Below are 24,267 nucleotides of genomic sequence, written 5' to 3' on the forward strand. Positions count from 1 at the left end.
TAGTTCTTCATGAAGACACTTAGTGCTATGAACTTTCCTGTTAGTACTGCTTTTATAGTGTCCCATAAGTTTGGTTCTGTTGTGCATTCATTTTCATTGAATTCTAGGAAGTCTTTAACTTCTTTCTTTATTTCTTCCTTGACCCAGTGGTAAGTCAGTAGAGAGTTGTTCAGTTTCCATGAATTGTAGGCTTCCTTTTGTTTCTGTTGTTCCTGAACTCCATCTTTAATCCATGGTAGTCAGATAAGATACAGGGGTGGGGGGTGTGTTTCAATTGTTTAGTATCTGTTGAGACTTTCTTTGTGGCCTAGTATATGGTCAATTTTGGAGAATGTTTCATGTGGTATGAGAAGAAGGTATATTATTTTGTATTTGGGTGAAAGGTTCTGTGGATATCTGTTAGGTCCATTTGAGTCATAACATCTGTTAGTTCCATAATTTTTCTGTTTACTTTCTGTTTGGATGACCTGTCCATTGGTGACAGGGGGATGTTACAGTCTCTCACTCTTATTGTGCTGGGTTCTATGTTTGGTTTAAGCTTTAGAAATGTTTCTTTTACAAATGTGGTACCCTTACATTTGGGGCATAGATGTTTATAATTGAGACATCATCTTGATGAATTTTTTTTATGAATATGAAATGTCCTCTGTCTGTTTTGATTTATTTTGGTTGGAAATCTATTTTATTAGATAGTAGGATAGCTACACCATCTTACTTCTTAGGTCCATTTGACTGGAAAACCTTTTTCCAACTGTTTATTCTGAGGCAATGTCTATCTTTGATTTTGAGGTGTGTTTCTTGTGTGCAGTGGAATAATGGATCTTGTTTTTGTATCCAAACCATTAGCCTGTGTCTTTTTATTGGCAAATTGAGTCCATTGATATTGAGGGATATTAATAACCAATGATTGTTAATTCCTGTTATTTTGTTGTTGTTGATGGTAGTGTGTGTGTGTGTGTGTGTGTGTGTGTGTGTGTGTGTGTGTGTGTGTCTGTGTCTGTGTCTGTTTGTTTCTCTTCTTTGGGTTTTGCTGGTATGAGATTATTTATCACCTCCGTTTTTTTTTTTTTTTTTTTTTTTTTTTTTTTTTTTTTTTTTTTTTGTTAACTTGCTGGGGTTGGAGGTTTTTTCCTAGTACTGTCTGAGGGCTGGGTTTGAGGATAGATACTGTTTAAATTTGACTTTGTCATGAAATAACTTGTTTTCTCGATCTATGGTGATTGACAGTTTTGCTAGGTATAGTAGTCAGGCTGGCTGCCCTGGTCTCTTAGAATCTGCAAGACATCAGTCCAGACCCTTTTAGATTTTAGGGTCTCTATTAAGAAGATGGGTGTGATTCTAATGGTCTGCCTTTAAATGTTAATTTGCCTCTTCCCTTGTCACTTTTAATATTCTTTCTTTGTTCTGTATGTTCAATGTTTTGATTATTATGAGGTGAGTGAATTTTCTTTTCTGATCCAATCTATTTGGTGCTTTGTAAGCATGTCTATATTTAGGTTGGGAAAATTTTCTATGATTTCATTAAATATATTCTCTGGGTGTTTGAGTTGCATTTCTTTTCTTTCTTCTATTCCTATTACTATTTTGTTTGGTCTTTCACCATATTCCAGATTTCCTGGATGTTTTTTGTCAGGAATTTTTTAGATTTAACATTTTCTTTGACTGATGAGTTTATTTCTTGTATAGTGTCTTCAATGCCTGAAATTCTTTCTTCCATCTCTTGTATTCAGTTGGTGATGCTTGTATTTGTAGTTCCTGTTCCTTTATCCAGATATTCCATTTCTAGGATTTCCTCTGTTTGTGTTTCCTTTGTTGCTTCTATTTTCATTTTCAGGTCTTGAACAGTTTCTTTCATCTGTCTGTTTTTTCTTTTAGGGACTTATTGATTTCTTCCAACTTTTTGTTTGTCTTTTTCTCAATTTCTTTTAAGAGTTTTGTTCATATCCTCTTTAAGTATGTCTACCATATTCATAAAGTCATTTTTAAGGTTGCTTTCTTGTGGTTCAGCTGTGTTGGTTTGTTCAGGTCTTGCTGTTGTAGGATAGCTGGACTCTGGTGATGCCATATAGCCTTTTCTGTTATTGATTGTGTTCTTACACTGGGATTGTTATAGGTCTAGGTGTTGATTCCTACATTTCTTTTCATTAGTTCAATGTTTTTTTTTTGTTGTTGTTGTTGTTTTGTTTTGTTTTTGTTTTTGTTCCTTGGTTTCTTTCTCTTTTCTGGTCTTCTGGCCAAAATGGCCAAGGATTCTGGTGACTAGCCTTTCTTCAGGTCCACTAGGGTGTCCCCTCTGGGGTTTTGGGTGCTAGGGCTCCCTAGATCTGGCCTGGTTCCTGGTAAAGCCAAATCTTCTTCCAAAGTTGTAGACCAGGATATGTAGCCAGAGGAGAAGGTGCAGACTGGGGTCCCTAGATATGGTCTGGTGTCTGGGGTCCATCGGACCAGCCTGGCCTCTAGTACAGCTGCTAGTGCCGGAGTCCCTAGATCTAGCCTGTGCTCTCTCTAGTAAAGCTGAAGTCTTCTGCAGTTGTAGACCCGGGGTCCTTAGATCTGGCCTGGCCTCTGGTAAAACCAAACTCTTCTACTGAAGTCGTAGATCACAAATATGGAGCCAGGTGTGGGGGGCGAAGGGTGCAGTCTGAGATTGTTGGGGAAGCTTTAAGGGGCATAGTGGGTAGTGGGCGGTATCTTTCCCGGGGTCCTCAGTACCTCTGTGGCCTCTGGTAGAGCTACGGGGGCTGTGAGGCCTGGTGTGGTGCCCAGGGTAGGGAGTGCAATCTGGGGTTACTAGGTGGGCTCTAAGGAGTGTTAGCAGACAGTGCACATAAAATAAAATTTAAGAGGAAAACAAAAAAGCCAGTCTCATTGTAGAAGCTGTAGTGTGACACCGTGAGTGTCTCAGTAAACCTTTTTTATCCATACAGTCTTGCTTGCAAGTGTTCATTGCAAATTGTCATTGGTCTTGTTCAAGGCCTCTGGTTTTTGGTACACTATTGATGCTGGGTCCCCATGGGACTCATCTTGGAGATTCTATTGTTGCCCTGTGTTGTGGAGATCCTGAAGCTTTGGGTCTGCAGGACTGTCCACTACCCATGCTTCATCAGATCATAGATAAGGTGAATTTTGGGGTGGGTCAACTCATAGGCCTGGTTCTGGGCCTGGGTAGTTGCACAGCCCACTTTCCTGAGTGCTGCATCTGGTGAGGGGTTGGGTCAGGTCCCTCACCTAGTACAATTGGCTAGGGGAAAGGGGAGGAATCTATCCCTCACTACATGGTGGGCATGACCTGCTCTCTCATTCTCACACTCTCAGGGCCTGCTTGTTCATGCCCCTGCAAACAAGACCACCTCTATTGTGCTGCTAAGTGAGGCTTAGGACCCTCTATCCTGAGTGCTTCAGCAAGTGAGGATCAGGACCAGTTGTCCTTAGGTTGCAACCAGTGAGGGGGGTAATTCTGTACAGCCCTATCCTCTTGGCCTTAGTGGTATCATCAGCCAAGGACATCAATACAAACTGTGGCTGCATCAGAGCCATGAACTCAGACATGGGTCCCAGAAACAGTACAGGCATAGACATCACTGTGACCCTGGGTGGCAATCAAGCCACCCAGGTCAGCCCGCTCCTCACCACTTTCACTTCATGAACCATTCTGTCTCTCTCTCCCTTGCCCATACCACGTCATATATTTACTCATAATAGTGCCCATCTGCCAGGCACCCCAAGGAACTATGCAGGCCTGTGTTTTCTCCTTGGAGCCTGTGGCAAACCACGTGGGCATGCATGTGGGTCCTGTTGTCCCACTCAGTCCACCATGGTGCTGGGGAGAACCATGCTTCCTGCTCAGATCCTGGGGCAGTCCACCCTGGGACCTTGTGTGGGTCTCATCTGAAATTTTATTTTCTTGTCTTGTCTTTTATGTGTTCTGTACTTTTCTTGTATTTTTGTTGGGGCGTCTTTCCTTAGTTTGGAGCAGTGTTCTTTTATGATCTTATTGAAGGTCCTGTTGTTGCCATTGACTTGGGATTCTTATCTCTCTTGTGCCTATAATTTGAAGGTTTGATATTTTTGTGGTATTCCACATATAAAGCACTTTCTAGGCATGCACTCTACTAACTGAGCTACATCACCAGCCTGGTATCTGTTACATTTACATCACCTCATGTCTGTGCCATCTGTAAGAAATATTATTTTACCCAAGTGTGTTTGGAGCAGGTGACATTTTTCTTATTTTCTTTTCCACTTATTATTTTTTTTAATCAAAGGAAGAGTTTATTTGGGTGTATGGTTTCACAAGATCCAGAGTCCATCATGGCAGCAAGGTAAGACATCAAGTGGAATGCATGGTGTCAGAAGCAGAAAGTGAGAGTTTACCTCTGGAAACATAAGCATGAAGCAGAGAGAACTGGAAATTGTGAAAGTGTTTAAATTCTCAAAGCCTGCCTTCACTGTCATATTTCCTTTATCAAGGCCACACCCCTTAAGCCCCCTATACAGCAACATCTAACAGGAACCAAGTGCTCAAATGCCCAAGACTCTGGGGGAATATCTCATTTAAACCACCACAGACCTGGTCCAATTTAGAACATCTTTCGTGTGCCTCATATCTTAGTCTCTGTCTAGCAACCTGAAAAATCACTGCTTTAGGATTTAGTTTAGATATCATAGAAAAATTTTGAATATTTCCCTTTGAATAAACTCAAATAATAGTTTTATCTATGGATTTTTTTTTCTTTTTTTTGATTAATGTTTGGCTTTGGGTCTGCATCTATTTCCATCAATTGCTGGAGGAAGCCTCTCTGATAGCAACTGGGCTAGGCACCAACCTATGTGTATAGTAGAATTATGTTGGTGTGGTGGCATTCCTGCTGAGCTCCTGGCTTGGCTCCAGAGCACAGCACCTAGCCCTAATCCTTCCTTTGTTCAACCACACCTTTTGTTTCTCTTATTGCCCTATGTGAATCTGTTTAAGAGTCAAAGATCAGAGAGTCCCCCAAGGATCAAAGGCCTATGCAAAACTTGGTCCAGGAAACCCTGAAAAATCAAGGTACTTGATAATTCAAGTAATTTGTACCTGGCATTTGGTCTCTGGGAGCTCCTTTTAGGTTGTTTTGAAGGTATGGAAATTAACTATCTAAACTGGAAAAAAGAGTAAATAAATATGCCCTAGATAAAGAAAAAAGGGCTTCAGTCCTTTGAGGCTGGACCCCACCCCCTGCAGCCATGAAAGGCTAGATTCATTCTTAAGATGCCTCTGTGTCTTCATTCCATGGACCCGCGTGAACCCACACACTCATGTAGCAACTCACACAGCTACATTTGGCACCCAATGTGGGACTTAAAGAAGGAATAGGATCTGCTGAAGAAGGACAGAGGAGCCGGTCATCTTAAGAACTGGAGGGAGTGCTCTCAGGGTAAGAGGACTCCAGGATCGGCAGGGTCGTGGGAAATTTAAACTCCCCAGCTCAGGAGCAACAAAATGTACAGTTGCTAAATGCTTATCGAATTAAAAAGAGGTAACCGCACAATTTTTAAAGACAGAAAAATGGCTCCTGAGATAGGAAATAAAGAAAAAAGACCTTTCTCAATAGAGAAAAGGGAAAGAAAAAAATAAAAAATAAAATCTTCCCAATAGAAAAGAGGGAAAGAAAGGAAATTTCCCATTAAAAAAGGAGAAAGTTTTAATCAATAAAAAAAGAAGGATTTTCCTGGTAAAAGGGGGAAAAATTAAAATTAGGCCTAAAGATTTTAATGCCCTGTTTTTTTTTTTTTTTTTTTTTTTTTTAAAAAAAAGCCTCTTCTCCGTAGTAATAGAAGAAGAAAAGGCTCTTTCCCATATAAACTTTCAGGTTAGCTAAAACTCTGAGCTCTTTCTGCCTGGGACCACAGAGTGTCAGTATCTAAATTACAAAGAACCAATAGGTGGCCTCACTGCTGCTGGCTGAACAGCAAGCCCAGAGCTTAAAATTTTGTTGGCTATTTGCTTAACTTTGGTTTAAATGTTTTTTTTCCCTTAGAGTGGGAATAACTCAATACTAAAGTTCCCTTCATGGGAAATGTTTTCTGTTTTTGTTCTTATGATGGGAATAGCTTATTAGTAGTCCCTCCATGGGAGAAAGAAAAAGTTTTAAAAGACCCAACTTCTGGTAAAGAAGGGTTACAGGCAAGACATGGAATGCTGAGTCAATGCTGTTTAAACTTCCAGAGATAATAATCATTCAATGTATAGAGGATGTTCTGTTCTTTTGATTGTCTAATAAATGTTTGATTTTCATGGTAGATAAACTAAAGCAACAGGATTCATAATTTTAATATATATACTGGGTATGCTCTTGTCTATCATTACTGAGAATGTGGCTCTACTCTTTAAGTTGCTTTCTAAAAATTCTTGGTTTAATTCTATAAAAATATAACACCTGAAACAGATTGGGCTGTTAGCTTATTAAATAATGTGATTGCTAGGACAAAAACCCATAAAAATAATCTGTTACTGATAAAGAGGTTACAAAAATTCTTTTTTTAATAAGTACAGGTAAATTGTTTCCTCTACATTGTTAATAATTGGCTATTTGCACTAATGTGTTACTTACAATCTATAAAAAAGGATCCTCCTTTTAAGATTTTATAAAATTACTGCAGAATATTACCTAAAGTTATGTTATCTCTTAAAATCCTATAGAGATTATATTTAATGCCTTTATAGATGACATTTGTAAAAAGGACCTTGAAAATAAAAGGTGTTGATATTTTAAACACAAAAATGTGCCTATATGTAAAACTGGAGGCTTTGGAAGTACAGGAGAAAAAGGTGTTTTGACAAACAGTTATCAATGATGAACAGCCTAAATTAAAAATAAAATTAATGGGATTGAGATGAAAGGATTATTGGATTCTAATGCTGGATGTATCTATAACTTCACAAAATTCCTGAGATCCCAATTGGCCTCTACAAGAAGTCTCCACTCAATTTGTAGACATTTGAACCTTATCTCAAATAAAACAATGTAAAATGGATTAAATATATAGAGCCTAAAGACAGATAAAAATGTTAAAGCCTTATATGGCTGATATAGCCATAAATTTATAAAAAAAGAGATTTGTTACAACAATGGAGACCTCAAATTAATATTCTTGCAATTTCAGAAACAGCTCATAAATTGATGTTTAAATTGATGTCTAATAAAAAAGAGCATTAAAAAATCAAAAAGATAGGTCACAGGCTATACAGATTGTAAAAGACAAAGTAGAATAAAAATTAGCTATCCAAATTTAAAATAGGAGCTACTGCTGGTAGCCCAACATTGAGTCAATATTTTGTGAATCAACCACTAAAAATGATACATAAACAATTTCCTCAATCTATTATTTATCATTATATGGATGATATTTTATTGGCTGCTTCTGATACAGATACCTTAAAAATATTTAATATAGTACAAAATAATTTACCCTGTTGTGGATTACAAATTTCTCCTAAAAAAAATACAAAGAGAAGATTCTCTTAGCTATTTAGGCTAAAAATTAAATAAACTGACAATTCAGCCATGGAAAGTACAGATTGAGAGAGATAGACTGCCTGCTCTTAATGATTTTCAAAAATTATTGGATGATATTAACTGGTTGAGGCTCCAATTGGATTGTCTACTCAAAAATTAACTAATTTGTTTCAAATTTTACAAGGTGACTCAAGATTTAAACAGTTTAAGACAGTTTATAGTTGAGGCCTTGGTAGAATGTAAATTACAAAATGCTTATATGGATAGATTAGACCTTATAAAGAGATGCTTATTAAACAAAAGGGGGATATGAGGACCCCCTAGAGATAGCCTGAATAATGCCCTACTAATATTAAAATTTTTAAGCGCTAATGAAACATGAACAAAATTGAGTTATGAAAAGAATTGCTGAATCAAGTCAGCCCATACATTATAAATATTTTAACATCTAAATAGATCAGGGAAATTGTTAAGTTAGGGCTGAGGTTATGCTTATGTTTCCACAGGAGACCTTTGCCACAACTAATCCTTCCACCTGGGGACAGCTTAAGAGTTTATGTGACAAAGGAGAGATGATACTTCACATGACTCACACGCACAAGCCTCTAAATGCTACAAACTTCTTTCTTGCCATGCTTTCTGTGGTAAAGGTACAGGTAAAAAAGACAGATCATAACTATTGGGCTAATATCCCCAGTCCTTCAATTAACATAACAGTAAGTTGGGGAGATAAGAATATTCCTGTAATGGTTAATGAATCTTCTTGGCTGCCTGGTTCTTATGACAACTGAGGTCCTGCTCAGCCAATAGAGAAGGGTAAAATGATTGACAATTACACTCTACTCCAGGTTAGAGTACAAGGAATTCCTATTTACATGTTAAATGGAATTCAATGCCTAAAAATTACCTCTCAAGTATGGCTATCCATCCTCAATACTACCCAAGATTATCGTAATAGGCTTTATATGCTTTACATGTCCGGTTTTAAAGGACAAGAGATTAATGCTACTAGTTCCATAAATCTACCGTTCTGTGAGATGAGGGTTACCAACAAGGAATCTGACTGGGTACACTGGCAACAGTGTAAGAGTGAGAAACCTTGAGTGCTAATTAATATCTCCAATGGAGACGTCATTGATTGGAGCCCTTACGGCTTCCCTCAAGGAAAATATTCTCACTCAGAGTTAAGATGGAAATGGTATAATATAAATGGAACTGTGGAAATCAGTGCTTCTATTAATGAACCTATTTGGTGGCATGGAGTTGGAATGGCAAGTCCTTTCCTACAATTTGGCGGTTCAATTCAGAATAACTTGTGGAATTAGCTAATGCCTTCCACCCTCTTAAGGCATGGGAAGGAAATTTAAACATTAAGGATGATATGTACACCCTATCTTTTAAACTAAATCAAAGCCATCCTTTTACGGCATGTGTACCATTGCTTTACTTGCTATTAAAGGGGCCTGTACAATGGCACCCAAATAATTACAGTATCACTTGTGAACGGTGTACCCTTCATACCCGTGTTAATTCTAGTATGTTTTTAAATTTGACCTTTGAAAGTTTAAATATTCTTAGAGCAAGGCCAACAATCTGGAACCAGTAAAGTTGTCGAGGCCATGGCAAAACTCTTCTATGACGATCCTGGTACAGAAGCTTGTTGAACACATCGTATGGCTGGATTGGTGGTTGCAGTTATTATGGGGATCACTGCATTGACAGCTAGGGCAGCGACGGCTGGATGGGCGCTTCTTAAAGAAATCCAAACTGCTGAATTCATTAGAGACTGGCACAGGCATTCAGAAGAACTTTGGACTAAACAAAGCAAAATGGATAATGAGATAGTAAATGAGTTAACTAAACTAAAACAAGCTGTTGTATTGTTAGGTAATCAGTTAGAGATTTTAAAGGAACAGATAAAATTAAAATGTGATTGAAATGTTTCTTGTTATTGTATCACACCCTTAAGATTTAATGAGAACAAGTATGATTGAAATAAGGTTAGAATACATTTGTTGGGTCACCCTAATGCTTCTCAAATGGTTTTTGACTTACAGAAAGAAATCTAAAAAACTTTTACAAAGTTACCTGATACAACAAAAATGGATATTATGGGAAATCTAACAGATACTATAGCCTCATTCAATCCTACCAATCACTTTAATAGACTTCTTATCCTAGTGGGTGTTATCCTTGTCTTAGCTATAGCAAATCTATTGGCTTTAAAATGTGTTTTAGTATACTTGTATAAGATTATAAGACAAATAGATAAAAAGAAGGCCATACTTGCTGTAAGGCTACATAATCTTCAAGATAAGTGATTTTTATTTTTATTTTTATTTTTTTTATAAAAGGGGCATCTGTTCATAAATTTGTTAACAACTCAGTTTGTAGCCATGGTAGCTATGGCTCTTCTAGGTAAATCTTAGCCAGGGTGAACGCCAGAGAATGATGCCACATGATGAAATAGAAGATACATCATTTTCTGTAAGTCATAAATATTTACAAATCAATGCATATGAACTATACAGATTGTAGAATGTATCAAAAAATGTATTTGGTTAAGTGCATGTTTTGCCATCATGTGTTATGGGATGTTCTGTACGTTAAATGTGTTAATAAATAAGACGCTGATTGGCAAGAAGCCAGGCAGGAAGTATAGGTGGGACAAGGGGAGAGGAGAATTCTGGGAACAGAAAGGAAGGCTGAGTCAGAGGAGATGCTGCCAGCCCCTGCTATGAGTATCAACATGTAAGGTACTGGTAAGCCACAAGCCATGTGGCAATTTATAGATTAATATAAATGGGTTAATTTAAGATATGAGAACAGTTAGCAAGAAGCCTGCCATGGCCATACAGTTTATAAGTAATATAAGTCTCTGTGTGTTTACTTGGTTGGGTCTGAACGACTGTGGGACTGGTGGGTGAGAGAGATTTGTCCTGACCATGGGCCAGATAGGACCAGAAAAACTCCAACTACAAATGGTGCCCAACGGGCGGACAAGAGTTTCCACCTAAAACCTGAGAAGAAGGATTCTAAAACAGAGCTAAAAACAGCTTCCTAGCTGTCTCTCTCCCATTAGTGGCAGCCTGCAGGTTTGAGTTACTATGGCAGTTCCTGGCATGCGCGCTCAACATGCAGTATGGTGAGAATGAGGTATCTACAAGTGACACATTATGCTGCATGATGGATTTAATCTTTGCTAGTACAAAATAAATAAATAAATAAATAAATAAATAAATAAATAAATAAATAAATAAATAATAAAGAGGTTTCTGGGCTACACGCTGCTTTGATAGAAGCATAGAACTACTGTTTCTAAGAGTTGATGGCTCCCAGAGCTGGTGGTAAATGTACCACCACCATGTTGGGAAGCTGAGGTGGGTGGAGCCAGCAGCCACAGCACTGTTTCAGTCTTAGAATGCTGTAGTTTAAAGCAATAGGTTCACAATAAGACAGATTCAGATGGAATAGTTTACAATGTGTGTAAAATATACGTAGGCTTGAAAGAGACAAAAAAAGTGATATATACAGTTATGTAAACAAATAGATAGTTTTTAAAAATAAAGTCTTTAAAGAGACAGTGAGGTAGTATAAAAATAAATCATGTAAAATGGATATTACACAGAGAATCTGGATTGTGCTGTCTTTGGGATCTTTAACTGCAGAAAAACATTTGATCATAAAAGCTGTTGAGTTAAGCCAATATGTATATTTTAAAGGTACCTTGACTTCAAAATTTGGATCTAAGGATATGTTGCTTTGGAAAGGAGGCTCTGCTTTTGTTTTCACAGAAGGCCATAGGCTATGGATTTGTTCCAGATTAATATACATCAGGTTTGACCAGCCAAGACACCCTGAAAGGTCTCCGATGACACCATGGCCCAGATGATCCTACATCCAGAACAGTTTTAAGGCAACTGGCTCAGACGATACAGCCTCACAGACTACTCCATAATCCTAAAATCCTAAAAGCCACGGAGTCCATGGAATAGTGGATGGGTTGGGGGAAGGGTGGGGGGCAGGAGGAGGGAGGAGAGGGGGATCTGTGGTTGGTATGTAAATTGAATGGAAAAATCTCTTAATAAAAAAAGGAAGGGAAAGAAAGAAAAAAGAAAAGAAAAAATAAAGAAAAGTGAAGTTGAGTGAACAGTTCATGGACTCCATGGCTTCCCCTCAATCCATGAGCTGCTGAAGCCTGGTCCTCCTAGTAGCAGCAGAATACTAATGGGGATTTGATTGAATCTGTAGATTACTTTTGGTCAGATGGCCATTTTTACTATGTTAATCCTACTGATCCATGAGCATGGGAGATCTTTCCATTTTTGATATCTTCTTCAATTTCTTTCTTCAAAGACTTGAAATTGTTGTCATACAGATCTTTCACATGTTTGGTTAGAATTACTCCAGATATTTTATATTATTTGAGGCTATGGTGAAAGGGTCTTGAATCTCTGATTTCTTTCTTAGACACTTTGTCTTTTGTATATAGGAAAGCTACTTTTGTTTTTAAATTAATCTTGTATCCAGCCACATCACTAAAGCTGTTTAACAGCTGTGGGAGTTCCCTGGAAGAGATTTTGGAGTTGCTTTTGTGTACTATTATATCATCTGAAAATAATGATACTTTGATGTCTTTTCCAATTTGCATCCCTTTGATCTCCTTCAGCTGTTTTGGTGTCTAGCTAGAACTTCAAGTGCTATATTGAATAGGTATAGAGAGAGTGCGCAGACTTGGTCTTGTTCCTGATTTTAGTGGAATAGCTTTGAGTTTCTCTCCATTTAATTTAATGTTATCAATTGGCTTGCTGTATATTGATTTTTTTTTTTTTTTGGTTTTCGAGACAGGTTTTTCTCTGTGTAGTTTTGGTGCCTGTCCACGATCTCGCTCTGTACACCAGGCTGGCTTCAAACTCACAGATATCCGCCTGGCTCTGCCTCCTGAGTGTTGGGATTAAAAGTGTGTCTCATCGCTGTCCGGATATATATTGTTTTTATTATGTTTATATATGTGCCTTGTATCTCTGATCTCTTCGAGACTTTTATCATGAAGTGGTGTTGGATTTTGTCAAAGGCTTTTATAACATCCATCAAGATTCATGTGCTTTTTTTCTTTCAGTTTGCTTATATGGTGATTTATACTGACAGATTTTCATATATTGAATAATCCCTGCGTCTGTGGAGTGAAGGCTACTGGATCATGGTGGATGATCTTTTTGATGTTGTTCTTGAATTAAGTTGGCAAGTATTTTATTGAGTATTTTTACATCAATGCTCTTGAATGAAATTGGTCTGCAATTCTCTTTCTTTGTTGTGTCGTTGTGTTGTTTGGGTATCAGGGTGACTGTGGCCTTATAGAAAGAATTTAGCAATGTTCCTTCTGTTTCTATTTTGTGGGATAATTTGAAGAGTATTGGTATTATCTCTTCTTTGAGAGTCTGCTAGAATACTGTGTTAAAACATGTGTCCCTGGGCTTTTATTGGTTGGGAGATTTCTGGTGACTGCTTCTACTTTTTGGGGCACTATAGGTCATTTAAATTGTTTATATGATCCTGATTTAACTTTGGTAAGTAGTATGTGCCAAGATATCTGTCCATTTCTTTCAGATTTTTCAGTTTTGTGGAGTACAGGTTTTTGAAGAATGTCCTAATGATTCTCTTTATTTCCATGGAGTCTGTTATGTCCCTCTTTTTATTTTTGATTTTGTCAATTTGAATATTCTCTGTCTCTCTCTCCGCCTTTTAGTTAGTTTGGATAAGAGTTTATCTATTTTGTTGATTTTCTCAAAGAACCAACTCTTTGTTTCCTTGATTCTTTGTATTATTCTCTTTGTTTCTACTTTATTGATTTCAGCCCCAATTTGATTATTTCCTGCCTTCTACTCCTCTTAGGTGTGTCTACTTTTTGTTCTAGAGGTTTTGGGTGTGCTGTGAAGTCACTAGTATGAGCATTCTCAAAATTCTTCATGAGACACTTAGTGCTATGAACTTTCCTTTTAGCACTGCTTTCATTGTGTCCCATGAGTTTGGGTTTGTTGTGCATTCATTGTCATTGAATTCTAGGAAGTCTGTAACTTTTTTATTTCTTCCTTGACCCAGTGGTAACTCAGTAGAGAGTTGTTCAGTTTCCATGAGTTGTAGGCTTTCTTTTGTTTCTGCTGTTTCTGAAATCCGTCTTTAATCCATGGTGGTCTGATAAGATACAGGGGGTTATTTTAATTTTTCAGTATTGGTGAGACATGCTTTGTGGCCAACTATATGGTTAATTTTGGATAATATTTCATGTGGTGCTGAGAGGAAGGTACCTTCTTTTGTGTTTTGGTGAAATGTTCTGTAGATATCTGTTTAGTTGATTTGAATAACAGTGTTTGTTAGTTCCATTATTTCTCTGTTTAGTTTCTGTCTGGATGTTTTGCCCATTGGTAAGAGTGTGGTGTGAAAATCTCCCACCATTATTGTGTGCAGTTTTATGTGCAATTTAAACTTTAGAAATTTTCTTTAACAATTGTGGTGCCCTTACATTTGGAACATAGATGTTCAGAATTGAGACATCATCTTGGTGGATTTTTTCCTTTGATGAGTATGAAATGTCCTTCTCAATCTCTTTTGATTAATTTTGGTTTGAAGTCTATTTTGTTAGATAATAGGATGGTTGCACCAACTTGCTTCTTTGACCCATTCAATTGCAAAATCTTTTCCAACTCTTTACTCTTAGGTAATGTCTGTCTCTAAATTGAGGTGTGTTTCTTGTATGAATCAGAATTATGGATCCTGTTTTTGTATCCAATCTGTTAGCCTGTATCTTCTTATTGGTAAATTGATTCCATTGATATTGAGTGATATTAGTGATCAATGATTGTTAATTCCTGCTATTTTGTTGTTGCTTGTGATAGTGTGTGTGTGTGTGTGTGTGTGTGTGTGTGTGTGTGTGTGTGTGTGCCTCCCTATGTATGTGTGTCTGTGTCTCTCTTTGTGTGTGTTTCCCTTCTTTGGGTTTCACTGGTGTGAGGTTATCTATCACTTGTGTTTTTGTGGATGCTGTTTGTAGTTTTCCTTCTAGTACTGTCTGTAGGGCTGAGTTTGTGGATAGATATTGTTTAAATCTGACTTTGTGTTTCTAATCTGGCTTATTTTGTTACTTGGTCTTTTGTCCTTGTTATTTTTAATGTTCTGTTTTTGTTCTGTATGTTTAACATTTTGATTATTATGTGATAAGGGAAACTTTTTTTTGTTTGTTTGTTTTTTTTTTTTTTAGTAAATTTTAGCAAAAGTGATGATAATTTCCAGATGAGACCATGAAGCCACTCTCAAGTAAGTATGGAGGCTATCATGAATGATTTGGAAGCAGGAAGGATACCTTGGGAAAGAAAAAAGGGTTTTCTACTTCTTTTAAATGGACATTATTAATTTTCCTTTTGTTTTGTCCGTAAGGACTGGGATCAGCTCATCCACACAGACAGATATAGCCTGGGGAGAGTAGCTCACACATGGGAAACCCAGAACTCAGCTGTTCCCACTCCACTGTTCTCCTGGAATTAAGAAGTTCACTTTCCCATTTGATGGTACAACTTTCTAACAACCTCAAGGTCAGAAGTGCCCTCTACAGAGGACATGATAATTATGGGTCTAGAGGGAGATAAGCTGATGACATTCCTTCCTTATAACTGCTTCTTAGGGCTCATTCTACACTGAAGTTTATCAGAGGCCTGGCCAGGTGAGTGTTTGCTTTTCTATTCATTAATAGTGAGAGCTATGTATGGTAGAACAAAGCAGGATTTTCTGTCATAAAATGAGTAGTGCGTTCTCTGCTTAGAACTTTACTTTGGAGCCCTGCGGTGTCAGAAGCACACACTACAGATGCTTGTAGACATAAAATATCAGTGTAATGATTTGTAAAGGACATAGATTTAACTCACTATGACCACTGAATATTATCTATGTGACAGTAGGTGGGGCCATTGGAAAGAAGACAGGGCCTAACAGATGTGCGGATAGAGACAGGAAAGGCTAATGGGGTGAAAGACGAATGATGGATATTATATATAGAATGAGAATGTCATGAAATCATTTTTTACAATGAACATACACTACTGCATATGTAAAAAGTAGCCCCAAATGGAATATTTTAAGCATATATCAGACTCCAAATTCTCACGAGTGCATACTCTGAAAAATTCTAAAAGTGTGGTTTGCTCTAGCTAATGCCAACTGTGTTAGTCTTACACTCCTGTCATAAAATACCTAAAATAACATAGAGGGTACAAAACGGAGAACCCACATTTATTTGCTTGCTGGACTACATTCATAATACCGAATTACATTGAAAGGACATTTTGTTTTTGTCATTTCATTCCTTTTCTCAAGTTAACTGACTATACATTTGTTTATATGAAACTTTAGCCAGAATTACACACCAAATACTAACTTAGAGTTCATCAGTAACTTTATGTACTGTTAAGTTTGCATATACTTAGGAATTCTGAGATAAGTTTCTACTTATGTTCTAAACAATGTATAAATAAGTTTTTAAAAGTTTTACATATATTGTTTATTCTATTGCAGTGATTTCTAATAAAGTATACATTTTCTGGGTATTTAAAAATATCTGTATATCTTACTTCACTTATTTATTAAACCCTTGTAAAGTTATCCTTACAAATGTGAACTGGAATATTTTCAGTTCGCTATCCAATGTTTTAAGTAAAATAAGTTAAGTTTTAATCTTTCAAGTTTGTAAACTGAATTTTGTAACATTGATATTCATGTAATATTGAGTAAGCTTTTCATTAGCAATGAAAAACTATTTTCAATTCTCCAATAGTATAAAATTATTTAAAATCAAAATCCCTAGTGGTTATAAAATACAGTTGCTCATTAAATATGCATTCATAAAAATGCCAAGTCAATTTAAGTTTAGCTGCCGAGTGCCATAAATCCATTTTTACTTTGTTGGGATCTCATTTACTAATGCATACAGGAGACTCAAATGGAAAATGGAAGCAGGTGTGGTGCACACACCTGTGATTCCAGCACTTTGGAGGCTAAGGTAGGAGCATTGTGAGTTTGAATGGAAGTCAGTGTGAACTGCAGGTTTAGATCCTCTCTCTCTCTCTCTCTCTCTCTCTCTCTCTCTCTCTCTCTCTCTCTCTCTCTCTCTCTCTCTCTCACACACACACACACACACACACACACTTACAGTGAATGTTTTCATATCTTTTCCAGACTTACACTGTGTGACATGTGATCCAGCTGTGGTGTGACTGCTTCCTCACAGGCTCTGCAGTGACATTCTGCTGCTGCTGCTTCATCTCAGGGAAACTGGCTCATAACTGTGAGAATGTAATGTTCTAGTCAGTGTCTGTGGGTTTCCAGTTTCACCTGTGCTAAACTAATTTCCAAAGAATAAGTTGTGCATTAAAATTATTTAAGAGTATCAGGTAAGAGCCAAGAATTAATATTTCATTAAAAAGTAATGACTATTTATTCCTGCTGGCATTATGTATTTCGTAAAGATTTCATGGAACTAATTTGAGTGGCTAAGGTCTTCACCTTCTTAGATTCCTGAAGACGTATTAATGTTGCTGACAGTGGACCGTGCACCAGCCAACACCATGTATCTTGTCACCTGAAAGTCACACAATCACTCTGTGTTCTCTCTGAGTGGTCCTTCTGCCTTTTGGTCATTACTCACTAACTATGATAAAAATGATACTTTTTATCTAATATATTTCTATGTTCATTATGTTATTAAATCTCCACAAGAAGAATACAAAGATCACTATAGCACTCGGGAGGCAGAGGCAGGTGGATCTTTGTGAGTTCGAGGCCAGCCTGGTCTACAGAGCGAGATCCAGGAAAGGCACAAAGCTACACAAAGAAACCCTGTCTCGAAAAATCAAAAAAAAAAAAAAATTTATAAAATAAGACTCTTCCAAACCAAATACTCGGATAATGAGGGGGTAAAGTGATTTTTCTCAGAAGAATGTTGAGCTATGTATGCACTAAGCAGCTCTTGGTTTCTATTGTTGCACATGTCTTCAAACAGCTTCCTGAAGGCTGCTTGGTCTTTAGGTCTGGGTCAATTTAATAGTGATGGCTTCTCCATATTATGAATGTTTATGCGTACACTTTGGGTTTCATTACTTAAAACTAAATATTAAAAGCTTAAGCCAGCATGAAAGCCCCCAGAACTGCAATTTATATCTTCAAATAAAACAAATAATTTTCTCAGTTCATGAACATGTTAACAACTCAGATTGTAGCTATGGTAGCTATGGTCTTTTCTGGTTAAGTTTCAGCCAGTGTGAGCTACAGAGAATGATACCATAGGAGATACATAATTTTCTGTAAGTCATAAATATTTACAAATCAAAGCATATGAAATATACCCATTGTAGAATATATCTCTGGGCTAAGGAAAAAATTTAGATTACTTCTTTTTACTTTGTATTATCATCTTTTCATATAACATATAATATATGTGCTACATTGATAAATTGTAGTTGTAAAATTAATGAAAATTATTCTACATATATGGTTTGACATTTGCAATTTTAAAATGGAAATTGGATTACCATTCATTCAGTTTGAAGACCAAGGCTTAAATTGCGTGTCATCCTGGAGCTTCCAATTATTTATTTATTTAATATTTATAATTTAAGGTTTATTTATTTTAGTTTATATATATGAGTGTTTTGCCTGCATATATATCTGTGTGACACTTGCATGTCGGGGTCAGAGAGGACAATGGATTCCCAAGAACTAGAGTTATAGATGGTTATGAGCCACCATGTCCTTGATGGGAATCTAGCCCAGGTCTTTTGCAAGAGTAAAATATGTTCTGAACCACTGAGTCATCTCTCCATCTTGTATCCCGGACCTTTTAAAAAGACAGAACATCACAGTGCAGCTACCGTAAATATATGTTGGTGGGAGAATCAGATCAGATGTTTGTCTCTGGCAATTGGGATGAGTCTATACCTTTACTAGATCAAGCTTTTCAAGAGCAAAAAATCATGTAAATATAAAATGTGTGATTTATGGTGTCATATTAATGGAAATGTTATAGGGTAGTCTTACTCACTAACTTCTGCATTATTTCTATACATATAGACATGCATTAATTTGTATATGTGGGATATGGTAGAGAGCTTGACAATACAATTGGGCACTCTTTTTCTCACAAGAATCTGAGTCAGTGTAGCAGTTTTCTATTTCTTTATCATGAAGCTGATTTAAAGTACTGAATAATAGTAATTTGACAAAATAATGACACTGGTAACCAGGCCAAATAACTAACATAGGCACCAAAGGTGAGACTGTGGAGTGGAACTGTAAAAACTGTCTGGTGCTGATGACCTCTGATAACACTGGGGCCTTGGTTTCCACTGCATGGGAAGGAATCTCTTTTAAAACAGAAATTCAAAAACAGGTCATCTTCTACAAGTTCAATTTTTTTTGCAGTGTTTTGAAGTAGTGTTTGTCTTAGTGTCACATTTTTTTTTTCTTGGAGGCTCCTAGCTCTACATATTCAGATGTGAGTATGTAGCCTGCAGTAACTACAGATAACAGAGCAAAAGAGGACCATGGTCAGGATGGGGGTGGGGCGCAGAGCATTAGAGAGGAGAAAGGCAGGGTACAAGTGATCTCATCAGGGAAATGGGAAAGGGTGGGCTCCTTAGCAGGGAGGAGGGAAGTAAATATAGAAGAAGGTGGGAGGAAGGTACAGCTGAGTAGCAGGACACAAGTGATCTGACGGGGAAAATGAGAAATGGGGGGTTCTAAGTTAAAGAGGGGACACCAATATAGAAGAAGGAGGGAGGTAAAATAACAGTATGGATGGCTGAAAGAGTTATAAGACAAAAAGAGAAAATAATCATAAGGAATCATACTATTAATGATTTACTCCTTCAAAAAGCAAAGAAAAAACAGGGTTAGTCTTGGTAGCTGGAATTAGTTCTTTAATCCTGAAGTGGAGTGTTCCAAAAGGGGATGGGATGGGAGCTTAACTGTGAGACTGTTAGGATCATTTATAACCATAACTTATGGTTACACAATTATTAGGTTGTGCAAAGTGCAATAATGGTCTCCAAGTGTATCTATGCCTATGCCTTTAATTCTGTATTCTGGGGATGTAAGACTTCATAGAAAAGGGGACATAAAAAAGGGAAAATATTAACTAAGACAGACATTTTGCTGATTAAAATAGTGGGATTATTATAAATTTTCACTGATTTTCACTGTGATTTCATTAGAATTATCAGTCAAAACACAAATAGTTGCAAAATAGAGCATTTTAAAGTTATGCAACGTGAGACTGACTTACCTCACTCTTCTGGATTTCTTTTGTGAATATTTTCCAGGCCAACATAAGTTTTGTTTAATTGTGAAAGTGTGATTAATATTCTGTGTTCATCACTACTATTTTAGATGTTAACTATAAAATGAGGCAATGCAAATCAATAGGATTGAATTTCTAAGGTATGACACCAAGGTGCAATACAGCCACACAAAATGTGCCTTCTGTGAAGAATGCAATGTGAATGCTTTTATTATCTCTAGTATGATATATATATATATATATATATATATATATATATATATATATATACAGGTAGAATGTATAAGTGTATAAGAATATAAGCTGTGATATCCAGTCTGAAACAGTAAATGTTAAAGAGACAAGTTAATCAAGAATAAGTTAATCAAGAATGATGATATAAAGGTACTGACAATTGAATCACAAGTTCGATGTACACTCTATTATTTTTCTAGGCATATGAAATATGATTCTACTATGATATTAAAATAAATACACTTTCCACTTATGTCCTTATTAAAGAATATCCTTAATTTCCAAACTGGACTTGGAGTCCTAGCCAATATATGTCTCCTTTTCTTCTATACTTTCATAATCCTAGTTCATAGTCATAAGCCCACGGACCTGATCTCCTGTCAACTGACCTTCATCCACATAATGCTCGTCCTAACTGGAGGGGATATTTGGCTTAAAGATGTATTTGAGTCATTGAACTTGGAGAATGACTTCCAATGTAAGATTACTTTTTACACAAACAGAGTGATGAGAGGCCTCTCCATTTGCATCACCTGCCTCCTGAGTGTGTTCCAGGCTGTCACTATCAGTCCCAACACATCATTGTTGGCAAAATTTAAACATAAACTAAAAAAATACATGATTTATGCTTTGTTACTCATTTGGCCTTTCAACTTGTCGTTCAGTAGCAACCAGATCTTCTATGTTGGTGCTTTTACCAACACGAGTGCGAGCAACCAGATGAAGGTCACCAAATATTGCTCAATCTTCCCCATGAACTACATCAGCAGGGCACTGATTTTAACAGTGATAGTCTCCAGAGATGTCTTTCTTGTAGGAATTATGTTGACCACAAGTGCGTACATGGTGATCATCTTGTTCAGACATCAGAGGCAATGCAAGCATCTTCACAGCATCAGCCACCTGAAAGCATCCCCCGAGAAGAGGGCCACCCAGACCATCTTGCTGCTGGTGGTTTTCTTTGTGATCATGTACTGGGTGGACTTCATCATCTCATCCACCTCAGTCCTATTATGGAAGTACAACCCAGACATCCTGACTGTTCAGAAGTTTGTGATGAATGCCTATCCAACAATTACTCCCTTGGTACAAATCAGTTCTGATAACAGAATAATCAATATGCTGAAAAACTTGCAGTCAATATGGCACCAAATTTCTTAAACAGGGCAATTTTTCTCTTTCTTTCAAAAAATGTATTTAGTTAAGTTCATGAGTGTTTTGTCGTCATGTATGTATGTGTGCACTCCTGGTCCCCACAGAGGTCAGAAGTGGAACTAGAGCTACAGATGGCTGTAAGAAGTCTTGCTGGTCATTTGGGATTATATTCTTTTTAAAACTCTTTAATATTTCAAGTAGCAAAGTAAGATTATTCATTTGATTCAAATAAAATTTGTGGTATAACTTATATACATTCTTTTATATTTCTGCTGCCAAATAGTATAGAGTCCTTTTGTTCACTGTACAGCATAAGTTGATATTCCCTTACTATATGTCATAAATGTTTCCTAGATGCTGAGGTTACTCAAGGTAGCTCGTTGTTGATAGTGACTTTTTAAGCTTTTTTAATGTTTAATTTAGTGTAAATAAAGAATAGTTTAAATATCCTATTGTAGCTTTGTTTCCTAATTATAATTTCTAAGTATCCATAAAAATAATGTGAATTTAAATTTTTATTTTTATCACAGTCGCTTATTGAATGAGTCTTATATAAAAATTTCATGTGCCTGTTTATTTGTGCTTCATTTCATCTACATTTATTGAAATATTATTGTTTAATAAAATTGTTTATATGCACATACATGATATACAGTGTGGGTTTTGTGATGTATATATACATGTGTGTGCACAGATGAAGAGTGTGTGTGCATGTGTGTGTTCACAGATGAAGGATGTGTGTGCATGTGTGTGCACAGATGAAGGATGTGTGTGCATGTGTGTGTGCACAGATGAAGGATGTGTGTGCATGTGAGTGCACAGATGAAGGATGTGTGTGCATGTGTGTGTGCACAGATGAAGGATGTGTGTGCATGTGAGTGCACAGATGAAGGATGTGTGTGCATGTGTGTGTGCACAGATGAAGGATGTGTGTGCATGTGAGTGTGCACAGATGAAGGATGTGTGTGCATGTGTGTGTGCACAGATGAAGGATGTGTGTGCATGTGTGTGTGCACAGATGAAGGATGTGTGTGCATGTGAGTGCACAGATGAAGGATGTGTGTGCATGTGTGTGTGCATAGATGAAGGATGTGTGTGCATGTGAGTGTGCACAGATGAAGGATGTGTGTGCATGTGAGTGTGCGCAAATGAAGGATGTGTGTGCATGTGAGTGTTCGCAGATGAAGGATGTGTGTGCATGTGATTGTTCGCAGATGAAGGATGTGTGTGCATTTGTGTGTGCACAGATGAAGGATGTGTGTGCTTGTGAGTGTGTACAGATGAAGGATGTGTGTGCATGTGAGTGTTCGCAGATGAAGGATGTGTGTGCATGTGAATGCACAGATGAAGGATGTGTGTGCATGTGAGTGTGTGCAGATGAAGGATGTGTGTGCATGTGAGTGTTCGCAGATGAAGGATGTGTGTGCATGTGAGTGTTCACAGATGAAGGATGTGTGTGCATGTGAATGCACAGATGAAGGATGTGTGTGCATGTGAGTGTTCACAGATGAAGGATGTGTGTGCATGTGAGTGTTCACAGATGAAGGATGTGTGTGCATGTGAGTGTGCACAGATGAAGGATGTGTGTGCATGTGAGTGTTCACAGATGAAGGAGGTGTGTGCATGTGAGTGTGCACAGATGAATGATGTGTGTGCATGTGCACGTGGAGGCCAGGAGACTCTTAGCTCTTGTTCTTCAGAATCCATTCACCTTTTGTTTTGAGAGAGCATCTCTCACTTAGACCTGCGACTTGCCAAACAGGCTAATATGGGAGCCCCAGGGATTCTCATCTCTCTGCTTTTCCAGCTCTGGGATCACAAATATGCGTCATTATAACTATACTTCTTCAAGATTTTTTATTGAAAATACATTTTTTTCATATAATATGTCCTTATTAGAGTTTCCTATCCCCCATTCATCCAAATTCCTCCCTTGTCCCTTCCCATCTGGATCAACACCCCTTTTCTTTCTCCTTAGAAAACAAATAGGTGTATAAATTTTAATAACAAAATAAAATTAGCTATAGAAAGACAAAACAAAAACAAACTAATTGGAAAAGGTCAAAACCAAGAGAAGAAAAAGAGCCAAAGAAAAGCACAAGAACACATAAAGATGTAGAGACACGTAAGCCACACAGGAATCTCACAGGAACACAAAAGTAGAGGCCAGAATATATAATACTATATAAGCAAATGACCTGTAAGGTAAAATTAAGAGAACATAATTCAACATTATCTGACAAAGAACCTTCAAAGATTCCATTGAGTTTGCCATCTACCATTGAGCACAGGATCTACCCTTAAGAGTGGGAGTCCCTTAAGAGTGGATTTCTGGGGACCTCTCTAGCACTTTGCTTCTTCCTATTCCCATGGGGTCTTCATTTATCATGGTCTCTTTTTCCTTGTTCTCCCTCTCTGTTCTTGATCCAGCTGGGATCTTCTGCTCCCCTAAGCTCTCTTTTCCTCAACCCTCACCCTTCATTACCCCCCCCCCCACACACACACACATCCAGTTTGCTCATGTATATCTCATCCATTTCTCTGTCATTGGTGATCCCTGCGTCTTTCTTAGGGTCCTGTCTTCTAGGTAGCCTCCCTGGAGTTGTGAGTAGCAGTCTAGTCATCTTTGTTTTACATCTAGTATCCTCCTATGAGTGAGTACATACCATTTTGTCTTTCTGAGTCTGGGTTACCTCACTCAGGATGACCTCCACAATAGACTACTGGCAATGGTCGAGAGAAAGCCCTAACTGACCTACTCTGGTGATAGGATGGCCAAACACCCTAACTGTCATGCTAGAAATCTCATCCAAGCAGATGCAGAGATCCATGGACAGGCCCCAATTGGAGTTCCAGGAATCCATTTGGCGAGAATGGAGGGACTGTATGAGCAAGAATTGTTGAGACCAAGATTGGAAAAAGCACAGGGACAAATAGCCAAACTAGTGGAAACACATGAACTATGAACCAACAGCTGAGGAGCTCCCAACTGGACCACGCCATCTGGATAAGTGAGGCAGTTGATTAGCTTGGACTGTTTGG

The 24,267-nt window shown here is 37.5% G+C and overlaps 1 pseudogene; it reads left to right on the forward strand.

The window, feature by feature from the left end:
• The first annotated feature begins 20,292 nt into the window (after positions 1-20,292).
• Positions 20,293-21,231, forward strand: LOC102919786 (vomeronasal type-1 receptor 90-like; annotated as a pseudogene).
• Positions 21,232-24,267: the final 3,036 nt, after the last annotated feature.

This window comes from Peromyscus maniculatus, chromosome 3 (assembly GCF_049852395.1).
Source record: "Peromyscus maniculatus bairdii isolate BWxNUB_F1_BW_parent chromosome 3, HU_Pman_BW_mat_3.1, whole genome shotgun sequence".
Lineage (NCBI taxonomy): Eukaryota > Metazoa > Chordata > Mammalia > Rodentia > Cricetidae > Peromyscus > Peromyscus maniculatus.